The 23,616-nt window shown below is 39.2% G+C and overlaps 1 long non-coding RNA gene across 2 annotated transcripts in view; it reads right to left on the bottom strand.

Annotated features, from left to right (window-relative positions):
• LOC113747216 (uncharacterized) overlaps window positions 1-23,616 on the bottom strand; it is a 165,856-nt gene that overhangs the window by 91,021 nt on the left and 51,219 nt on the right. For both annotated transcript variants that reach the window (XR_003463447.1, XR_003463446.1), the window contains exon 2: window positions 1,956-2,064. This is a non-coding gene — a long non-coding RNA (uncharacterized LOC113747216). The remainder of the gene's footprint in view (window positions 1-1,955; window positions 2,065-23,616) is intronic.

The following is a 23,616-nucleotide window of genomic DNA, read 5'->3' as shown; positions in this document are numbered from 1 at the left end:
ATGCAGTTGCATAATAAAGCACATTCTTAACTGAATTTATGGTTTTCCTAAATCAGTGGTTGTGTTTGTTTTGTATGGGCTGGAATTATGACTTCTCTCTTCATACAGTTTGCTACCAAAATCTCCTTATCACACCTAAAAAAATAATTTAACCTAAAACTGAGTAAACCTGTACTGGACTGTCAGACCCTAGATTTAGAAACTAGGATCAACACTCAAACATTTCCTACCACTGGGGAAGGTTACATGTGAACATATAGATATCTGCTTCCAACAGAAAAAAAGGTCAGAGGAGGGAGATGACCAAAAAGGCAGACCAAGGGCAGAATGAAATATCCTCCTACATATAGAATTTCCAAAAATATCTCAACAACCTGATCTCAGAGGCTGTGAAGGTCTTTTAAAGTACATTGAAAAGAGTGGCTTTAATAATCAGTGCTTATAGGAATAATGTGTTAGTGTTTGGTTTGTTTGTGTGTAATTACACTTACACAAATTAGGCTAGATACTGTACTGTAATTAGTTGTGCTGTTATTTAGCTCTTTGTGTTGCATAACATCTGTCAATTCATTATTGACTGATTATTGGGCAGATTAGCACATGTTCACTTGAGAGGAACCATTGACAAGGAGAGATCTTGTTAACCTAATGTGAAAAGAAAAAAAAAAAACACAACATCAAATAAATAATAGATTTTGAAAAGAAAAACATATATATGAATGTATATGCGTTTATGGCAATCCTTCATTATTATCTCTCTAATCAGAATCCACAAACAGAAAGTAATTTGTGGCAAACGCCAAATCACTCATTTCCTCATCTTCCTCCTGATTGGAGGGTAAAGCATCTACTGTCTGGCTGCAGATGATAAGATATTGATCACCGTCACATCTCTGTCACTCGGACTATTGGACCTGTGATGAAGGTTCAAATAGATAACAGGAAAGGATTATTATGACAGGTGATAACATTAGATGAACAATGAATCTTTGCCTGTGTTGGTACTTTGTAGGGGGAAAAAATTACAATGAGAGGCATGGAAGTAACAGGACAGTGTTTAACAGAGAGACTGACAGAGAGAATTTGTGTGCTGCATTGGTGTTTCAACATCCATGACAGCAATAGGGACATGAAAACTGGGAGTGTTTCTTCTCTTTGCCAGTGCCCTCCCTCCAATTCAGCTTGTTAAAGGCAGCCCCATGGAAGCACCCTGCCAGCCTGTTAGGGGAGGGATAATGAAGTAATCCATAGTCATTACTCAACCATCACCCTTGGTGTGCACAGGCCGCCGTGGACCACTTAGTTGGAGGTGTGTCAGTATGTGTGTGGAGGAAGGCAGCCAGCTAAGGCATTAGTAGTGCAGAGGGTTAGAAGAGGTCGGGATGGGAACATGGGGACGGTGTCCACAGGGTGAGGGACAGAGAGCCTAGCAGGGTGTAATTGGGGATGTTGTGGTATACTTTAATTACAGCTGAAGGATAATTTGAGGAGTTATTGATCCCCCTCCTCTGGCTGAGGAGGAGCATTTCTTTCTGCATTTATGACCAGCTGGTCATTATAGAAAGGAGGGAGCCATGGGTAAGGAAGGTGGGAGAAGAAGGGAGGAAAGTTCAGGAGGACAATAAGAAGACGTGGTAGCAGGCAGTCGAGGAGGCTTTATGTTGCCATAAAGTTGAATATTATCACCCTGACCACCCGCCTGGGAACCAAACCTGTAAATAAGCAAGGCGGCACATGCTACATTCCTAAGGATTCTGATTTAAGACTATTTGTTTTGTCCCCCTATTTATTTTGCATGATGGCACAATTTACAAGAGGCAAGCAGGGCAAGGAATGCAGGCCTGATACAACATCAAACACAACAGCATGACTCACGACCAGACCCAAAGCCAATTCCCAGGTATTAGAGTGCTTTAAGTTTTATGATCCCCTATCACCAAACCTAATATAATTACCCTGCAAGGGCACTCCGTCTTTCAGCTACAGGAGGCGAAATGGGATGCTTGAAGAAAAGGGGGTGGATGCAGCGGTGGCAGTGGTGGGCGGATGAGTGTCTACTTGGGACTGAGAGAGAGAGAGAGAGAGAGAGAGAGAGGGCATATGAAAGGAATACCAGAATACCTCACTAACACAAGCACAAGCACACACCTCAACTCTATCAGTTGGTGTAAAGTGGTAGTCCACCATCGTATGGGCAGTGACCTTAGCCATGTTATTATTAATTGCCTTATTATTTTAATTACACCCCATGTGAAGTTAAATCGACAGAGCCGTCTAAGAGTCTGTGTAATTAATAGAGTCCAATCTGAAGGTCAATCCTTAGTGGATCTGTAAGGTTGAAGACTGAGTGTGTGTGTGTGTGTGTGTGTGTGTGTGTGTGTGTGTGTGTGTGTGTGTGTGTGTGTGTGTGGCTCCTTCTGTCCTATAGTTTATCATCCTGCATGTTGTTGTATGAGACTAGTATGATTAGCTCCTGTCACGCAGACCCATAAGTCATTCCCTCCCTGACGCCTCAATCTCTACTCGCTCTGGCGAAATGTGAAATGTGTCACTGTGGTCACAAGTGATATACACAGCCATTATGAATAAAATAACCATCGTGAGGATGGGCAATACTGCATTATCTCCGTCCGTCCCTCATGCTTGGGTTGTAGACTCCATAGCCACAAGGTCGAGCTGTGAGTTCAGAGTTTGTGCTTTATTCTGTGTCCATCCTCTCGAGGTCAAGCAGCAGTTTCGGCAATAACTACAATCGCCCCCTTTTGGCACGCTTATCCTCTGGCTGTTCCTCATCTTTCCATCCTATTGTGTTCTTCATGGGTTCTGAGCTTGTTTCGGCCGGGTTTGTCTATCTTGCTGCTTGAGGCTGACATGTGAGGGACACATGAAAAATTCATGCTTAGGTAGTGTCACAGGAGCAAGATAGACAAGGAGAGCAATGTCTGGGATAGGAACCGAGAGAGACGGAGAGAGAGAGAGGAGGTTAACGTGACAGCTAAAGGATTGTTAGAAACGTGAAAATCTGAAAGAAAATGTGCATCAGAGATGAAGAATGCCGAGTCAGAACACACAGCAGAAGCGAACGCTGTGGCAGCAGCGTAAACAGGTAATGGCTGGTCGGCTGGTTCTACTTTCAAAAGGTTAATTACATCTAATCTGTGCACAAGAAGCTGTGTCAGAGAAAGAGACATTAATAAGGCATGACAAGGCAGAGGAACGATCAGGGCAGCAGTCTGGGGACTGGAGGGACAGACAGACAGTGCCATCCACTCTGGCTATAGCAGCCAACTAACAGGACTAGATAAAAAGACTAATCAGCCATCAGCGGGAAGAGGAGAGATGGAATTTGAAGAGAAGTGGTATGAATAGACCTTAAAAATATCTCCATTGGTTATACAATTGCTGCTGTTGCCTAGTTTCAAGAAAAATACCATTGCTAATTTAGAGTATATCTGCATTATGATCTCAAAGAGAATTTTCTGTAACAAAGGCATTTTTGTCTTTGAAACGTCTAACTCAATTCCCTGCACCTACTCTGAGAAGACAGCCATCTGATAATGTTGCATCCCTTTGGGGTGAAATATTGCTAAGAAGTGAAATCCAAGAAAAGAACGCTGAAAATAATCTCTTACAAAATCAACAGAAAGGGAACAAAAGATTGTGCTTCTGTGTCAACACAGGAACTAACTGCATTTTGTACATTTACAAAACTTTCAACGCGAACAGCAATGATGGCATACACCGAGTATATTCGCAAATGTATACATTTAAACAAAACCAACAAGCGCATTAAGACCTGGTTGTGTCAGTGTCACAGAGTCAAGTCTCATATCAAAGAAAAACAAGATCTGAGTCATCTGCTTCACGGTGAGGCTTTGTTTTAACTTCAGACAGGGAGTGGAAGTGATGGGTGTGAGACAACAGCAGCGAGACTGCTCTCCGCAGAGACGCTAATCCTTGTGATGGCATTATCATCCACACATCAGCCCACTATACAGTAGGCAGGCATGAGTATAGGACGCGCTGCTCAATGTGACAGCTGGGGTCTTTATGCTTGGGAGGGAGGAACAGCTCATTACTGGAGATGTTTTCAGTGTTTTGATGGGTAAATAGAAAAACTGCTATCAAAAGCCAGCGCTGACAGCAGCCGCATCGCCTCCCACTTAATCTGGATATGCATGAATGAGAAAAAGGATAATATCATCAGCATACTGTCATATCTTTTTTTTTTTTTTTGAAAATATCAGCAGCCCCTTTTTCAATCAGTGATTTGTATATCAATGGGCAGCTGTCAATGGGGGCACTTTGAAGTGGCAGTCTGGAGAAAAGGCTCATAATTAGCCCCTCGCTGTGAGTAGGTGAATGGAGCTGCAGGTAAGGAGAGCCTGATAATGTCTCGGGCCTGTCCCTTCTACTCTTTTGCCACCCACTTCAAAGACTGAGATGAGAAATCAGTGGGTGTAAAAGTCAATTGACTCCAACAAAACATGTGGCGAATCGTTGCAATCTGACTGTGGTGCGGTGATTGCGTTTTATCGCCCAAGTGCTTCAGTCTTAATGCGTCGCTGTGTCATCTGCTGGCAACTCACCCTTGTACCTCTTGCAGATTCTCCCAGCAAATTCATTGCTCATCAATCCATCAGATGGATTTTTATTTGCATTTTTATTTGGCAAAGGATTCAGAAGAGGGGAAGGTATTGCGTTGTTGTTGTTTTTTTTCTTTCTACATGGGAGTAAGAGGCAAGGACTGCATTTCATTCTAATTATCAGAATAACAGACTGAACACTGCCGGTTGAATCTTTAAATACTCTGAATTTCTGCTACACCAGAAAATATAGATATGTTGAGTTAATTCATATTGATGCCACAATTAAAAATGCATTTAATGTTTGTTTGTTTTTTCAATTTATTTTTTATTTATTCATTTTTTTAATCTTATTCATTTCCTGAATCTTTGTTAGCTATTGCAGGAAGTAATTTGTGTTCCATCTGAAAAGCATTGTTTCAAGTACTTGCATACACAATGATAAGTTGCATCTTTTATGGGGGAAAAAAAAGTTAAAATAACTTAATTTCTTTTATCTAAAGGTGAAGCCACTAATGGGAGAGAACCCTAGGCACGACATTCAGAACTGAACAAATGAATCACTCGACTTGTCATCTCTAACAGTGCTTCTATCACTGCCGAGTGAAGGAAAAAGGAGAAAAGTCACCGCTGCCCTTTTGGATGGAGCATCCCTCAGGGGCTTGATTAGGCTCATCCTGATTGGTTGAATAGAAAGATGCAAATTTCAGGTTGCAGAGTGGCTGAAGGCCAGACATCCCCATTTAAGAGTATAGCCTGTGTATAATAGAGCACCGCCAGATTACACTTAGCCGATGTATTCTCTTCTAGTTTTCCAGTCAGACTTAATGTTTAATGTTAGATTCATTTTAATTTATTGCTAGAACTGGGAGGTGGTCTGGTCTAAATACAGTTGTGTCACAATCATAGTATCTTGTATCACTATGTGGATGCGTACATGTTTGCCTTGCACGCACATTTGTGTGTGTGTGTGTGTGTGTGTGTGTGTGTGTGTGTGTGTTTCCTTGGCAAACCCAGTTTAGCTTTACACGATGCACTTTGTTCTTGGCTGAATGACAGGGACCCCATTTGCTGGATGCAAATTAGGAGCATTGTCAGCGCTCCTAATTCAACACAGCTCCTCTTTCTTTAAAAAGCGTGGCTTTTCACAAAAGTGTTAATAGATGGGTGGTTCTCCACAGAGGAAGAGATCCTATTTCGGATAAGAATGAGTAATGTTGCCACAAGAGAAAGTTACATTCTGTGGCTGCACATGAACTTTAACTCACACGCTGTAGTGTCGACTCATGACGTTGTAACTCATTTTGAAAAAGCTAGTTGCCAGCAAATATGAATGGCTTTATACTGATTCATGCAATCAATTTGCTTTCTGGCAAAGAGGAGATATACTACAAAGAAAAAAAAAAAAGAATCATCAAATGAAACAAAACAGACAGGACCCAGGATCTTTCTGTTGAGTAATCAAATAACTGACTAAAAGTAGGAATAATGTACAGTGAAATGTGTCCTTTCCACAAATGTAACATATTCAGAAAATGCACAAGTGGGAGGTATATCCTAACTTAGAAAATAGTTACCACAGCAGAATTCTTCAGGTCTCAAGTGATTTGTTGCAAAAATAAATCTTAGAGACAGCACATCAGTACGAAAAAACCCATATTCATTTGCAAGGCAAATTTCTCCTCTAGAGAAGTAGCCTAATGTACAGTACAGAAAACTTGATGCTTTTTTGTTTAAAGTAAAAAATTATACGCCCAGAGGCTGCTGTGGGCTTTAGCCAAAGTGTTGCTTGAAATGTAGGATGGCGACAACTTTGTGAAAGGGTGATGTGGTTCTGTCTTTGCCAAATCGGCTGATGTATACTGTTTTTGGATTGTTCAGCATACATTACTGTCACTAGTGTTTGAACAGTTTTACATTGTCCTCACTTCACCGTTTGTCTTGTTGCGTAATATAAAGTTGCACCTGTCAGTTTAGGACAATGACAGTGAAATCAGACACTGTTTGGTCCTGTTTCCATGTAGGACTATAACATCAGGGTGAATACAGTAATCCATTGTTTTGGAACTGTGGAAGAAATAATCACGACTTACAGTGTAGCTAAAGCATAAGCTTAATTTGGCCAGTGGAAATTGGGCACAAGACTGTAAACTATCACCCATAGTCACTGGTGTAAACTCAGATTACTGGGGAAATTAGGTCACTATAAACTGTGTAAATGCTTTAATCTCAGTATTACTTTAATCTGGTTATCCAGAGTAGCCAGGTTATGGTGCGTGTTAAAATGCACTGCATGTAAATGAAGTTTTGGCTGACTTATTCCATCCAATTTTCTTTCTGTCATGTTGGCGAGGCACTTCTTAATCAAACCTTTAATGTTATGACTGGACTCATGGAAGAGGAACAGTCTTAATGACGACTGGCCTTGTCTGCTATTATACGCACAATCCTCAGGGAACAAGCGCTTGGCAGGTAACAGAATAAATGGGACTGTTGTTTTATTTCTTCTGCTCTGTCACCACCACATTAACAGAGCCACACTTGTTGTTTCCCGTTGATGTGAAGTGGGTGACATATTGTTTACGGATTACATGAGATGTATGATGTGTTTGCTGCTTCTGCAGTGATTCCGTTATGATGGATAGCTTCCTGTTTTCCCACCTTCCCCTTTATGAAGCATGTTTTCTGCAGTCTTAATAGAGCACTTGAAGTTGAGCTGAATTAATTTTGTGAAAAATGTCGATGTATCGAAAACTCAGCAGCCGGCAAGGGAAATTAAAGATGAATAAACAAAAGCCATATGTAGGCTATTTCTTTATTGTAGTCCCATTCCAATTTAGGCTGCTTAGACAAGGGCATTTTTACATGACACAATTGCATGGTTTTGCTTTGATGGTAAAAGTTATGTATGGATGATTTTAAATAATCTAAATTAGTCAGATCTTATACATTTAGCACGCATGTTCTGCATTCTACTTTGTATATTTTTCCTGATCATCATCATCATCATAATCTCCTCATGGTTTTCAGAATTAAAACATTTGTTTACATGTGCAGTCAGCCTCATGAACCAACTAAAAAAAACAATCTTGATTGACAGTTTAACACCCTGTGAATGATTCGATTGTTTATCACACAGCATGACTCTATGTTAATACAGACTTCCTTCGCAAATAACATTTTCATAAACGCCTATCGTTTCCCTGGTGTTGCAGACAGATGTGTATTGTAGAAATAAATTTTCATTTGGATCTAATTCAGCGTGTGAAAAATCTCAAATATATTCAGATAATGTGATCAATAAAATCACATTGTTAGATTTATTTTGCCTCATTTTGTACTTGCAGTATAAATGCATACATTAAAGCTGTCAGATGAATCAATCTTGCTGCACGTCACACAGTATGTATTATGATAAATGCATTCTATAGATGTCACAGTGCTTAACAATTGATGGTGAGACTGGGTGGTTTCCTTAGTATGCACACATGAGAGCGAGCCTCACAAAGCATCAGTGAGCCAGTTTCTCAGTGTTATTTCTCACTTTAGGGAGAGAGATAGTGTGACATGACTAAAACCCTGCCTTGCTCCCCAAAGGCGGCACATGTCAACCATCTTCTGGGGCCTTGTCAGCAGCCAAAAGGTTTTAATGGAACTGTGTTTTGGGATTTGCGTGTGTCGTCCGTGTTGTTCGAGAGACGGAGAGTGTCAAGGGGGAAAGAGAGAGGGGAGACCTCTTTGAGTGTCAAGCCACTGAAAGGAGACATGCCGTCCGCCGAGAGAATAGCTGCTTTAGTCCTCTTATCCTTTCCCGCCGACACACACAGATGCAAACACGTTCTTTGCAAGCATCGAAGCTAGAGATAGGCCTTGGTGTTCAGGTGATTGAACTGCCGGGTGCCTGTTCTGCACTACACATCTTCATTTAGCCAGATTGAACACCTGCAGAGATTGGGATACAATTCAGTTTTTTCCTGGTTGGCTCTGTGTTCCTACCGCCTCTGAGCCAAAGTTTCACTGGTGCATTCAGACATGTTCAGACAGATACTCATCTAAACATGGAAGCACATTTACAACTGGTTGTTAGTCACTTTTATTTACACTAAAATACCATTAATTTAAATGTCAAGATGAATAGTGAAGTTTAAAATGAAAATGCAGCCAGTTTTCCATCTGTTTCTATTGTTTTAATAGCATTTTCTAATGTCTGTCCCTCCTGCCCCGCTGACATTTGTGTCATTAAATCTGAAATGATGAAATTTCTGCAAACTCCCTAGTGGAAAACAGCTGTTTGTCACATTTGGTTATGAAGTTTGATTTGAGCATTAACTAAGCAATAACCAACATTTCACAATATTTCTTTTATTAAAATCAAACACCATAGTTCTTCTCCTGTAGGCTTTTATTGTAAAGTGTACCATCCGATCATTTATTATTCAATTAATGCCTTTGTGTCTGAGCTTTTTAGCATTTAATAAGGCTATAAACCTCTAAAGCTACAAATGCAGACTCCCTTACAATCCCCATGTGAAAGTATCTTTAATGTTGAATGAAAGTATTATGAATGAAAAAAAACCTTTCCTTAAAACATTTAAAAGATTTTGCAGTGGACTTACTGAATCACACTGCACTTTTCTCCTATCTTTTCTCTCCCCCTGACTCATTTTATTTTACACATGCCACTTTCCCCATGACAGCTGACCCCACATGTGTTGTCAGTTTATGAAGTTGAGCCCATCGCTTTCCTGTGTGACCCCCATAGCTGTTACCTCAAAGCATTTAGAACGTATCGGCCCCAGTGGGCCCTAATTGCAAAGCAATTATACACCAGGAGTGTTGTGTGTTGGCCATCAGACGTCTGCCCAGGATGACTATTGCTGCAAAGAACTCCTGTGGGTTACATTGTAAACAGAAAGCAAGTTAATTGCAATTAACACAGCGTGATTACCACTGAATTAAGTTGAAACTCTCAGGGGACATGCCTACACAGGCCTGTCATCCTATGGCATTTGAGTGACACCTTATTTGATTAGATGGTATTTATTACCATATTTTTTTTAAATTAATGTTTGGGTTTAGGAAATTCTGAAAGTGAGATATACCCATCAGAAGTTCTTAGAGTTGAAGGACATAATAGATTTTCTCCTACCGATACTTAAAATCTCTAGATCTCTCTAGTTTATCGTGATATAAACTTGATTTTTTCCTCACTGACCAAGACAATTCATTCTTTCATCAATTCTTGTATAGAACATGTGGACAATCAGGCTTAAACAACACAGGTGGTGTGTGTGGGTTGATGTTTAACTGTTTGATCTGCTTCGAACAACTATAGTTTGGTGCTGATCTTCAGTAGCTTGAATCTGATCATTGTCACACTAAGAAATAAATTCTCTTTTTGGGTTACCAAATGAATACTTAAGTACAGTACAAATAAGCATTTCTTGGATTTTCAAGGACATTCATCCTTTGTTCAACTGCTCAACTTGTCCATCTGCCACACTCTTGTACAAACTATGATATGATTCTGTCTAACACTTGCCAAATTGCTGCACATGGGAGATGTTTGCCTTCAGGGCTTTCCTGGCAGAAAAGCTTTCTGCCTTTCTTTTTTCCTAAACCCAACAAAGTAGTTTCGGTGCCTAATCTAACCAAGTCGTCAGACTTTCTGGCAGAAAGCCTTGAGGGCAAACTTCTCCCATGTGCCAGACTTAACTTCACTATGAATATCTGTAAACAGCCCTCACAGTATTGGTTCTTTGTTCACACACTTTAAATGAACAAAAGAACCAATGCTGCCTTAAGACATTTAAATTGAAGTTTTATCAATTATTATTAGTGGTAACAATTATTTCATGCAGCCTGAATAATGTCCTGGTTTAGAAGCAAATGCAGTAGAAGTAAAATAACACTAAAAGGTCCAAACGTACAGTATATCAGCGATGGGATACTATTCATTATGAACAGAAACGGTTGTTGCACCCCAGAGCCACAGACCAAGCTACAGAGGTTCAAAAATGTGCCCAGCAGCACTACACATGGGGGGTTGAGAAAATGTCTGGGTCACTGTTGCATTTAAAGCCGTTTAAAAACACACCCTGCAAGATAGAAAGAAAACCAGGAAACAAAATGTGCAACAGGAAATGAAAGTTATCTCACTAACTGGAGACCATTCAGTGGTGGCAGAACCTTTTGCTCTTTTGAGTTTGTGTAACCCTCACTTGAGTAATTTTGTAGAGGCACCAGCGCATGATGTCATCCTGAAGACATGGGCATTCACAGTTGTCACAGTTGATTTTTTTGTTTGTTTTTTTCTTGGTTGACCTCCTGACGTCTTCTGTCCTATTTCACAAACTAATCAAATTATTTCTAGGCATTTTGCCTCAGATATTCATTATCCTGAGATGATGAATCCTTTGATGGTTCTGGTGACCTGTTATTCCCTGTAATACAAACATCAGAGCAAAAATCCCACAAGACACGTTTTGTTATTGGTTTTAATTTTTCAGCTGTGGTCAAAGATGAACTTCTACTAATGGAATATAGACACTGGCTATCCAGAGCTCAGTATTAAATCAAAAGGTCACCATCAAACCAGTGAATGTTGGCTTGTCCCTACTGCAAATTAGAAAGAGCACACATACTTCATGCTGCAGCACCAAACCTCCCTCAAAATCAGAGACGCTTACCCAACTTAATGTCATAATCCCTTCCACTTCATCAGAGCTGCAGAACTACCACCATGACGGCTCAGCTCGCTTACCCCGTGGAGAGAACACTCAAACATCCAGCCTCATCAAGTCTATTTATCAGAATGATCTCTTTAAAGTCAGCTCTCCCCATCCCGTCGCCCTACTTAAAGCCATGTCGTGTTAGCGCCCATAGATCATCTCCCTCATTCACGTCGCCACATCACTGTGCTTATTCTCTCATTATAGAGCGTGGGGCATCAACTTTATCTTCACTGGGATTAATGTAACTGGATACTTTGTCAACATGTATGAACATCTCCATTGGTGAAACTTTACCGCCATTACATAACCCTCATTTCTCAAGCAGTAGCACTTTTCTGCTTCTGCAAAAAATGGGGTTAAAATGATTTTGTTTCTTTCAGTCCATTTCTGACACAACTGTCAAAACACTTTCTTAAAAGCACTCCTATGCATAATTTAGGCTCATTTAATGATGGCTGATTGTTACTCTGGCAGCTCAAATAAATGTTTCTCAATTCTGGTTTAGATTAGAGTGTGACTCTCAATTCATTTGCAGCCCATGTGATTTTCTCTGTTGTCCCTTTACAATACCCTCTCCCCTTTTAGTCTGATAAATTCCTAAATGTATTCCCACAATCCTGTTTTATCCAATCCGTGTAATTACTCTCCCAGAGGATTCCAGTCCTTGGATGAACCATGTTTTTTCTACTTTCACTTGTTAAACATGCATTTCCACACAGGGGGAAAAAACCCCAAAGTGCTTTGGAGGACTCTGAAAAGAAAACATCCTGAATCCTGCAAAAGCCTATGATGAAAACACATAAATATGCTCTGCTGCAGTGCATATTGGGTGAATTTCTACGTATGGTAGACTATTGATTCACAGTGAAATGTGTCTAAAGGTCATTTGTTATTCCATTTGTTTTCTATCAAGGCACATACCGCAAGGAATACACTACACTCTATTGTTTATGCAGAAGTGGTCATAATTACGGTTTTGCCTTTAAGAGATACATAAAATATTGGATTTTGATATTTCTCTCCATACAAACACAGAGGCCTGAAGGAGTTTCATTTTTATTTCAATTTTCTTTTTGAACAGTTCTCTTAAGGCTATGGAAAACACAGATCCTAAAAAGGACACTGAATACCAAGGTCAAAGGTAACCATGTACAAGGAGAAGAAAGCTTTATGGAATAATCTTATGCTCAGTGGGTGTTTGTAACTTCAGGCCAAACTGCATATAGGTCATTACGTAATATACTCATCATAAAATACCATTGCATGCTATTATCCGCAAATGGAAATATCAAGTACATTTTCTAAATAGCAACAGAATAATCTGCCAACAAAGGCTTCATCTGTCTGAAGATAACACTAATCACATGTACGTTAGACACCCTTCAGCTTTGAGTGGTTCAATAGTTAAAGTGTTTCTTATTTGAAGCAAGCATTTTAACAGGGGCATTTCAAAACCTCCCTTCAGCATGTTTGCGTCATTTTAAATGAATGCTGCTGTCCAGTCACGCGCCAGCACAACTGCTCCCACATTTAATACATGTCACTTTTCCGTTGTTTAATTAGAGTATAAAATCTTACATTATTCAATTTGAATAAGAAAAAACACACTTTAAAAAATGTACTCCACGACGTACTGTACTACCCATAAAGATGGCGAATTTATGGAGGCCAGAAGCAAAAAGAATAGTCAAAATGAATGCACTTTTAGTGCATAGCATAGGTCATGCCTCCGAAATCCTGATTGCAACTGGATAGCATCCTATAGGGTACAACTGTCTGATAAATATCCACCTCGTCAAAATCCACACTCACCGTTTGCAACACAGACTTTCTGTTGTTTTAAGCTAAAATTGGGACATCACTGAGTTTTTTCTTCAGAGCCAGACCTTTATTTGTAAAATCAGTGGAAAGCTCAATCAATGGGCTTTCAATTTACTTCACTGCCGGCCATTTTTTTGTTTTATAGTCATAATTAGCAGTTGACTAAATAGTATAAGTCCTGGATATCAGACCTTTCCAACAACACAGCAACCTATAATTATTCTTCGGGTCAATTACACTAATAATACCCTCTAAACAGACATCCATCATAACACCAGTAACCAGTATTTTCTCAAACTTAAAAACACAACATTTTGCCAGTGTCAGAAAATATTTCTGAAATACAGCATATCGGATCAGCTCATTTATTAAACATTGCTGCCTAAATAATGTGATACCGCCTCTCCGTGCTTCTAACAATGGGCAAAATGCAGGTGGAGAGGGGTCACCATCCCCTGCACCTGCTCAGGCTAATCACCCACTCTGAGACAGAGAGGTGAGAGGGCTAAGGGCAGAGAGCACACTCACACACATGTGCCAACGTGAACCACAATTTCACCTTTCCACCCATATCTTTTTCTTACCCCACCTACCTTTTCCCTCAACACACCCAGCACTTTCTTGCCTCCCCCGGTCCCCTGCTGATCTGCTGCTGCTGTTTTCTGCAGTTGACTAGTGTTGCTAGTCCCCAAGTGCCAAACTCATCACCACAATTGCAGATGACACTGCCCCATGATGCACGACACTTGCTCTGTTGCTGTGACCAACTTTTTAGCCTCCTTTTAAATTTTAATATGTAAACATTTTCTGACAAAAGTTTTGTTTCAATCGCATTCTCTTTTGTCTACTATTCTCCTGATTCATTTTCTTTGCAGAGGCAAGAAGATGACACACATACAAATGTGATTTAGTAATAGAAGCAGTATTCAGATCCTTTAAAAAGGTCCAGTGTCTAAGTGGCTCTATTTACAGAATGAGATAAGTGTAATATACTCTTCATAACTATGTTTTCATATGTACATCATCACCTGAAAAGAAGAATAATTATGTTTTTGTCACCTTAGAATTAACCTTTTGTATCTACATATGCTACGGGTCCTTCTGAAAGTCAGAACATACTTTTTTTCCCTTTTTTTTTTATGTAATACGCTTCTTTAGACATTCATTTATATCATGTGAAAGAGTCAAATTTATCTCGATGTTCACTCAGACCACATAAAGCTCTCCTCACCTTGATACATCATACCTAATTTCTGTATCTCTCAATGGATTCTTTCCACACATATCATAACACATTGCCATGTGTAGGAATGAAAAAATAATGTTAGGGCTAAAATGTCTTCTGCTGCCTGAGGTAATGGTAGGCAGTACGGGGATACTGCATATCACACTGATATATTGTATTGTTATACATCACATTATTAGCTGCATTTTATTGATGTAATGGTTTCTCCTCTTGTACCTAGCAACTCCGACATCCCGAAAGAGCCTCAACCAAGCGCTGCTTTTTAAAAAAGAGGTTTAATCTTTTATGTTTTGTGTTTCATAAGCTTATATGTTTGTAATCGTAATATCTTAAGAAACATAACTTGTAACTATAGCTGTCAGATAGAAGTACTGGGGTTTAATGTAATACATTCAGTGTGTAGTAGCATAAAATGTGTGTGTATGGACTTGAAAATGTGTTTTTTCTGCCACTAGATTTAACTCTTCCCCTTTTTGTTGCAGCTTCCTCTATAACACTGTAACAGAGATCTAAGAAGCATAAAACTTTAGCAGGTGCCTAAACTTGCTGCAAGATTAACCAGGTTGAATATATTGGAAAACTGTCTTGGGAGTGTGCTGTCTTTCCTGAGCTTCCACTACCTCCTCTCAATACTAAAGCATTAACATGAGTTACGTAGATAAGCAGAAGAGAGATAATAGAAGAAAAAGCTACTATATGCATGTGGGTGTGCCTTGTAAAGGCTGACAGATTATGCCTTACAACACTGTCTGGGTGAGGTACTTTAGACTTTTCCCTAATTCCACTTAACAAAAGACTATGCTATTACTCTTGTAAAACAATGGGGCACAAAGAGCTCAGATTTATAGCAGAAACCAACAATCCACCTATGTCTATCAATTAACTCACTTGTGGGCCTTTAAAAAAATCCCCAGCAGGGACAAAAAAAGCTTTCTCAGTTGTGTTTTTTCTATCAAATTTTAACAAATTAAATCGCTGTAACTAATAATTTTATCAAATGTGTTACATTATGTTCAAAATGTAGGAGGTATGGAAGGTAATACAATGAACAGAGCAGAGTGATGCAAGAACTAATGATTCTAGATAGAGAGAATAGTATTATTGAAGTATTTTTCTTGCTCTATTTCCTACATAGCCTCTGGTAATTGTCCAGGCAGTTGTGTGAACATTTCCAAAGGTTATAATTATTGATATGTTAAATATTGACTCTAGATTGACAATGGGAAAACAAATGACTACCAGTGTGGTAAATATATTGATCCCTTTACGTGAACAAACAAGTGTGGGAAACAAACGAGCCATTTGTTCAAATTAGACACGCTTTGATCTTTGCATTTTGTAGACTTTGAATGAAAACTGGTAACCGGCACTGCTGGTGCATCCTGACAGCACAACTCAACATCAAATGGGCATTTTGAGGACAGTAAGCTATGCAGCTCTTTTGAAAGACTTCTTCTGCAGATTCTGACAAGAACACAACACAAACTAAGGAACTCTGAAATGAAATGTATCTCATTATTTTTCATCCATGGAAAATATCTACTTGAACAGCCCACACTAAGAATTTGTTTGGATTCATCCAATGTTCCTATTGTACAAAAACACATTGATCATGAAAGGCAGAAAGGGCTGTGCACACAACCCATTTTTTCCTCTACCTGCTCCTTCTTTTAAAAAAAATAAATAAAAAAAAGTCACACTTTGTTGTGTTTGTTGGGGAAGTTCATGGATCATAAATGTGGAACATCTTAATGCACCCTATAGCAGGCATCGTTCATGCTCTGAGAGGCTGCCTTGGAGCCATTCATGACTGGTTGGAGCAGGTCTTCAGAACAGCAGTATGACTTCAATACAGTAACACCATCACACACACTTGCGATGTACTGGAGACGCAGTCGCCGGCAGCTGATGGAAGATATCTCTACACCACAAATAGAGTGGCAGTAAATTATTAAAAAGGGAAACAAGTCATTTGTGAATGAAGAGTGCAATAAAAACACACCTCTCCCTACCTTTCAAAGCAAAGACTACAGTATGTGTGCAGGAGGTAGACAGAATACTCTTGAGAGTTTTAAAAGCTAATATCCTGCAGGGATATATGGGTTCACTGTGAAATAAAGGGGCTATTAAACAACCCTGCAAATACTTGCCCACTGGGCAACAATAGTGTTATATCCCACGGAAAAAAGAAATGCAGCTCTGCTTACAAAGGGAGGAATGAAATAAAATAAAGTATTTGTGCCCAGTGCCACTGAATTAGATAATGAATTACTGTGACTGACGATTTTTCATTTTTATTTCCCTCTGTTTTGCTCAGAGGTGATATGAGTCTATAAAAGTGTAAAAATAAATAATGACATGAGCTTCTTTTTGCTGGTGCATGTAGGCTTACAGAACTGGTCCGATTGTGACACTTCCTTTGTGGATAACCGTCTAAGCATGAGGTTTAGATGTGATGCAGGTTTATGTAAGGGGGTGTTCAGAGCTGGCCAGGTCGCCAGGGAAGCAAAAATAATTAGAGGCATTTGTACTCTGCTGCTAGAAGCCAAACTCTTAGCACAAGACAGACAAAACCATTTGCCAGAAATGTTTTCATTAAATCGAAGAGGAAGTAATCAAAGTTCGAAGGTAATCAGATATGCTGTAGTTCTGACAATAAACATATTGCTAGCAATCTAGCACTATAAATACCATTGAAGTAATCAAATTATTGAGGTTCCAAAGGAAGTACGAGTTCAAGATTGAGCTGAAATCACCAACAGTGAAAATGTCACCTGGCCTGAACGGTCTTAGTTCTGTGGGTGGTGGTGGTGCATGACTGTTGTGAGTGAAGCAATTCTCTGGTTTGTTTCAGGGACATCAGAATGGCAACTTGTTATGCAGTGTTGTGAAGACTGTATCCAACTTCTTATAGAGAAACTGTTGTGTGTGACCTCATATCACATCTACCCACATAACTCATTTTTAGGTTTTAGAATTTTGCATGCAACATGGAACACCCAAAGACAGAAACCCTGTTGAATGGGGACGCCATTAAGAATTGGCATCCTTAATAGTCTAATGACGACACTCATAAAAAGCCCATGAATTGAGAAGCTGGCATCATTCATGCTGGATGACATTTTTACTTGGGTTGAGGCAAAATGTGTGTGTGTCAGGGGAGGGACAAGAAAATGATTGATTGCCTGATCAGTGTTTGGTGTGTTGCAGCACATCACTAATCACTGACCAGAGCACAGTATTTCTTCATCTCTCTGAGAGGGAAGAATAAAGAAACTAATACATTTAACGAGATTGATTTGTTGGCACATAAAACATCAATGTAAACACTCAAAAGCTGCAGGCAGCATTGAATAAGTGAGTGTATATTGAACGCTTGCTGTAATCAAAATATCCCTATCACTGACATAACATCCACCGTGGTTTGAATTGACTCTCTATTAACTGTATAAGTTCAACATTTACCTTTTTTTTTCCTATAACAAATATTGGCTTTCTGAATGTCATGGCAAAATGCCACCCAGTCAATGAAAGTGCATACAACACTGACATTGGTCCATGGATAACTATTAAGTCATTGTATGTGGTCTGAACGTGAGATATTTTCATTTGATTTCTTTAAATGATTTTCTGATTTGGTGGAAAATAAAGACTGAGGGAAAATGTCAGACTTTTCCAATATCTGACCGAGGAACTGCGCTACTAGCACAGCTACAGTCTATCCTCAAATGACTTAGATGCTGTGGATTATTACAAGGGTATGAAGATACAAATTGAGTCATGATGGGAATTATTGCTGCGATGTTACACAATATAGGAGGGAACCCTGAACTGAGACAGGCCATGAGAGGTTGACATTTAAAAACTGTCCTGTGGGAGGACCCATTGCCTCTCACGGTGGGGAACCTTGGAGACATCCTTGGCTGCTTTAATGGTCCTTATTCATCTTTACTTACTCACCCACAATGTCATAGACCCACATTCAAGACTCAGCTCTGCACAGTAGACTAGACATGAGTGATACATTATGATCTTTTTGTACTCATACATAGCAGAGCACATACATTATAGAACACATAGTTTCAAGCTAGTTGTTAATGGTGATATAGAGTACTTTTATTCTATTCTGCTATACCCAGGATATCTACATTTCCAGTTTTCCCCAAACACACTCACTCACATATTTTGTCTTCACATGAGTGGGATACAAGTTTTACTTCACTGGCTTTGAGAGCGGGAAGATAAGTGGAAATGTGTAGCACTTTATTTCCATGTCAGGATCCTCTTTTTCCACTTGATTGGCCTTTCATCACACAGCATGTGGTGCAGACAACGAGGCAACAGGAAGTGGAGGCGAAGAATGGAAAGGAGATGGAGCACAGACATGGGATGGGGGTGGAGGAATGAGGCCAGACTGCTGATGATCTTTGATGAAGCATCCCACGAGACACAATAGCATGACTCAAACCAAAAGCTTACTACATATTCACCCATACTCCCCTGCATACTCAGACACTGTGTTCATTCATGCACAATATGCCATTGAAACTGGAGTGTATTAAAAGTCCAAGGTGCCAACAGGCCACACATGCAGGAGAGGAGGGAGAAAAAGGCTGGAAAACAACTCAACACTAACTGCCTGCCTGTCATCCATTTCCCATCATTTGTTTCCCTGAATGAGCCAAATCAGAAAAACCCTCATGTGGAAAAATTGTCTCTCTCTCCCCCTCACTCTCTCTCCCCATCTTGTCTTCCTTCCTGTCTCTTCAGTTATTCTCCCTTGTCACTATGTTGAGACTGAACTAAATTCTAAATCCTTACGTTCAGGTAATCTACTCTGATACGGTGACATGGCAGAAAAAAAAATGGCAATGTAACAAGCTGTGCTCCTCTGATGTGCCTCCATGTGTCCAACTTTCTGTGTCAACAGTCTGAGGAGAAAAATCAAAATGCAGAAAGCTTGGTGGTTGGCTTATTATGACTCCCACTGGAGGATGTTCAAAAGAGCAGCGCTCTGACACCCAATGTGCTGGGTTTGTTGCTTTATGTTTTAATCTAGCCTAAAGATATATGTTTATCAAAGTGAATTTGCAGTGTCTGTATTCAAGGCTTCACTGGAGCTTTCAAATCACCCAGAATTCAAAAGAGCAGGGCAGAACATGAAATGATGAGCACATCGCCAACTCAAACTCATGGGTATAAGCCTCGATCGACGTATACCAGGGTATAAGCCTCGATCGACGTATACCAGGGTATAAGCCTCGATCTATCCTATAATATACTGCATCACACACTCACTCAGGATGTCGCAAGAAATGTGTCACTCTGAGTGAGTCAGCATGAAATGTTAGCGGCAATTCTAAAAAAAAAAAAAAAAGATAATTAACACCCTGGTGAATGCCAGCAAAGTAAATACAGATGAACATATTCAGCACTGTTCACATTCAACAAGACTTCTTTGAATCATGATGTGAAATGTAATGTCTTACATTCTCTTTGGATTCATCCTCATCCTGTCCAAGCACTGGTACCTGTAGACACGCATCAAAATTCAGACAGTGACTGGCTTGACCATGGTATTGCATTCGGAAGTTCATGTTATATGTTATATTGACTAGTATTATTGTGGCCCACAGTCACCTGGGTGCTAATTATCTCTGTTTCTTTTTGCTGATAATATATTTTGTGCTGGTTCACTCAGCAATATCTCACACACCAAAAACAGAAGATGTTACCGGTGGCTTGATGACATCAAATTTTATTGCATGGACTTAAGTTTCATTCCATACAAAGCCAATGTTCAAGAGATCGTGTAGGAGGGAAAATACTGCTCTAAATGACAGCAAAATGACATCTACTGTTGGGACTTTGGTGTATTATCACCCTAAAAAGTTGAAACATGTTGGCAACACCAAAAAGTACAGAGAAAGTTTTAATACTTTTTTTCGAGTTGTGTTTCTCGCCATCCAACACAATTAAGTCCAATTTTCACTCAACCTTTTAACTCTGTTTTAGTGTCCAGGAAGTCAAAAAAATAAAAATATCATTTATCTGTCTGCAGTTTGGCAGCATAAAGTGGGGCCTGCTGTTGTTGGAAACATTGAAGAAAAACAAATTGCTGTGGGTGTAACATTTTAACTGACAGCTTTCCTAAAACTTTTAATCACTGTTAATGAAATTTTAGGTTTTCCAGTTTTCACCCAGCATCACAGCTTTTACAAAGAGACCATTATCCTATATATATATTCTTAAGATTCAAGCCCAATACTAAAATGACTCATATTATTCCTGACTTATTTTCTGTTGCTGAGTTACTGCTGGAGCGTTTGAAAATACCTCAGAGTCCCCAAGGTAGTGCTGCTACTATGATTCAAACATGAACAAGGATAGGAGCATACGTAGACAGATCTTTGACCTTTCAGCACCACAGACAGCGACCATATGACATGTGCAGGTACCTTGGACAGCTCCAGAGAAGTCATGCTGTGGACGGATTGTAGCTTACAGGGACCCCTAACCTCCATTCCCTTTGTGTGCAAGTGTGCACCTACCCATTTCTGCTGTGTAAACACTGGTGAGGTATTTTTTTGTCCTATTCCTAAGGTCAAAGCCTTTTCTCTCTCTGCCACACACTTTTTTCAGGTTTGCAGAAGCAACTAGTTCCACTTGTAGCACAACTCAGACACTCTGCATTCTCATTTGTTTATCAGAATTAACAAGATGATGTTTTATGTTTATTGTTTTAACTTCACACCGTGGTATTTTGTCGTATACTTACTGTAGACATACAGTACTGTTGTGTTTTGTACAGTCACATCACAAATATTTTTTTTGTTTACTCATACAAACTTTTATTTAATGGCTTGGCCTAGATAATTAATCAAATCTTTTCACCAGTGAAACAAGACCACACACGCTTGTGTTTTGTAGAGTTCCCAGGTGATTCCCTGTTTTATTTGATTCATTCTAGTTTCTTGATTTTTGTACTTACTATCTGTAATGAGATTTATGTCTGTTCTGAAATTGGGAGTTCAAAAGAGAAAAGGCACAATGTGAGGTTGAAAAAAATCTTTTCAACCTCACTTTTCAAACTCTTAAGGCTCTGTCCTTGTCACACAATCTTGTCTTGTGTCTTGTGAGTGTATGTTCAGAGGAAAAAGTATTCAAATGGAATCTGCATGTGTTTGTGATTAATATTTACCACTGTTTACTCTTTATTGCTGTGTAATTCTTCAGCTTTTTGAGACTACTGGGCAATTTAATAACAGCTTATGGCCTAAACCTGTTGGTCATATAAAAGAGAAAATCTAATAAGCTAAGAGATGATCTGACACAATCTACTGTTTAAAATCCTGTTTGTGTTCAATGATTGATTTGCTCATTCATAAATTTGATTCCATCTTGATTTGTGTTTGTCTTTTTCATTTTACATCTACAGATATGACTAAAACAATGTGCCTAATTAATTGATTAGTTTTTGTAGGTGGTGTCCTGTATTTGTTTAGTCCTAGTTGTTATCGCTGTTAATGTGGACTATTAGTTTTCCCACTGTTTAGTATTATAATCATGCAGACCACACAGCCTATATTTGATGCAGGAAATTAAACATCATATCTTCAGAACTGGAACATTTTGCAATAAAGAATGCATCTAATGATCAGAAGGGGAAAAAAATAGCTTATCCAAATATTTTCATGAACTAGAGCAAGGTTGAATGACTAATGTCTTCTATTTGCGATATAGTGTGACACAGTGAATGTTACATGAAAATAGAATAAGTCAGTTTAATGTTTTAATATTTTTAATATTTATGCACATTTCATATTCAAGAACGCCTTTTTTTCCAACAGCATTTGATATGTGGTTAAAAGGTTTGCTGTGACTAAATCCCAATAAACTGTGGTTTCTCTGAGGTTTTTCACCCCCATGTCTCCTCCCGGCATGACATGTCGCAGCGAACACATTGACGCTGACATGTGAGTGATGTTTGTTAATAATTTACTGCTCACAGCAAACACAACAGAAAACTACAAGGAGATGTGGCTTCAAAGTCTTTACCTCAGTCATGTCAGTTAGATTACTAGAGGGAAATGGAACAGCAGGTTACCACATAGGATATATATATTTATATATATGCTTTAACAAGTGTGCTTTAATCTTCGTGTTGATGCAACATAGTAGCAAAGTTAGAAGGGGTTGACAGAAATACATTTTTTTAAAAGTACAATAAAATGTTGTATAATGAAACTGCAGATTGATGCTGCATGGAGTTGTTGAAACTTTCAAGTTTTGTTTTTGTACGGTAGTCTTCTTCACAGGCATCTGTGAAGTATTTAAAACAGCAGACTCTTGTTAGATGATGGTTTTCTGCTAGGGCTGCAACTAAGGATTAATTGCATTATTGATTCATTTATTGATCATTTTCCCAATTACTCAATTAATTATTTAAGTCTATAAAAGGTCAGAAAATAGCACAAGATGTTATGTCTTTAAGTTGCTTATTTTGTCTTACAAGCAGTCCAAACACTATTCAGTGTTGTCAGAAAAAGAACAGCAGTAAACCCTAAAATTTTAGAAGCTGGAACCCAAAAATTGGTGCTTTAAGAGCTTAGGATGTAGTATTGATTCATTTTCCTGTTAATTTATTTATTGCACCACCTCTAACTTCTGCATCGAAAAATGCAAGCAAGATAAAGCAACACAGTAAGAAATATTGTTAAAATACAGTCAAGACTTAAATGCCTCTAACACCGAACAGGATCTGCAGGAGTCAAGTGCTCTGGGAACCTCTTACTGTGTCGTTCCAGCCACTTGACCCATGGCTCCACAGACAAGACAGGTCCGTAAGGAGCTGCCATAGCAACAGGGAACCACCTCTTTCTTGTGAAACCCTTGAGGCCAAGATAGAAACAGATGAGAAAGCAGTGGTAGTTTTAAAGAAAAAAGGGAGCGTGCCAGTGAAATTTTAATGAGAAAGTTTTAATGAAAGAGAATAAACTCCCCCCCCAAAAGTTGTTGCACACATGTTCAGGGAAGAGGAGCAAAAAATAAGGATTTTGGAAGAAAGGGAGGAGGATTGAAGAGCAGACAACAGGAGTCAAAGGAACAAATGGCTCTTGTGAGAAGGTGCTGCTTCTCTTGGGCAATGATAACGAAGCGAAATGCGATCTAATTATATCTCGTTTACCAAATCGATTTGAGCAAAAAAACAATGGCAAGTGCAACAGGC

This window comes from Larimichthys crocea, chromosome XIII (genome assembly GCF_000972845.2).
Source record: "Larimichthys crocea isolate SSNF chromosome XIII, L_crocea_2.0, whole genome shotgun sequence".
Taxonomy (NCBI): Eukaryota; Metazoa; Chordata; class Actinopteri; family Sciaenidae; genus Larimichthys; species Larimichthys crocea.
Note: the sequence above shows the minus strand (reverse complement) of the source record. Positions and strands in the feature narration are given on the sequence as shown.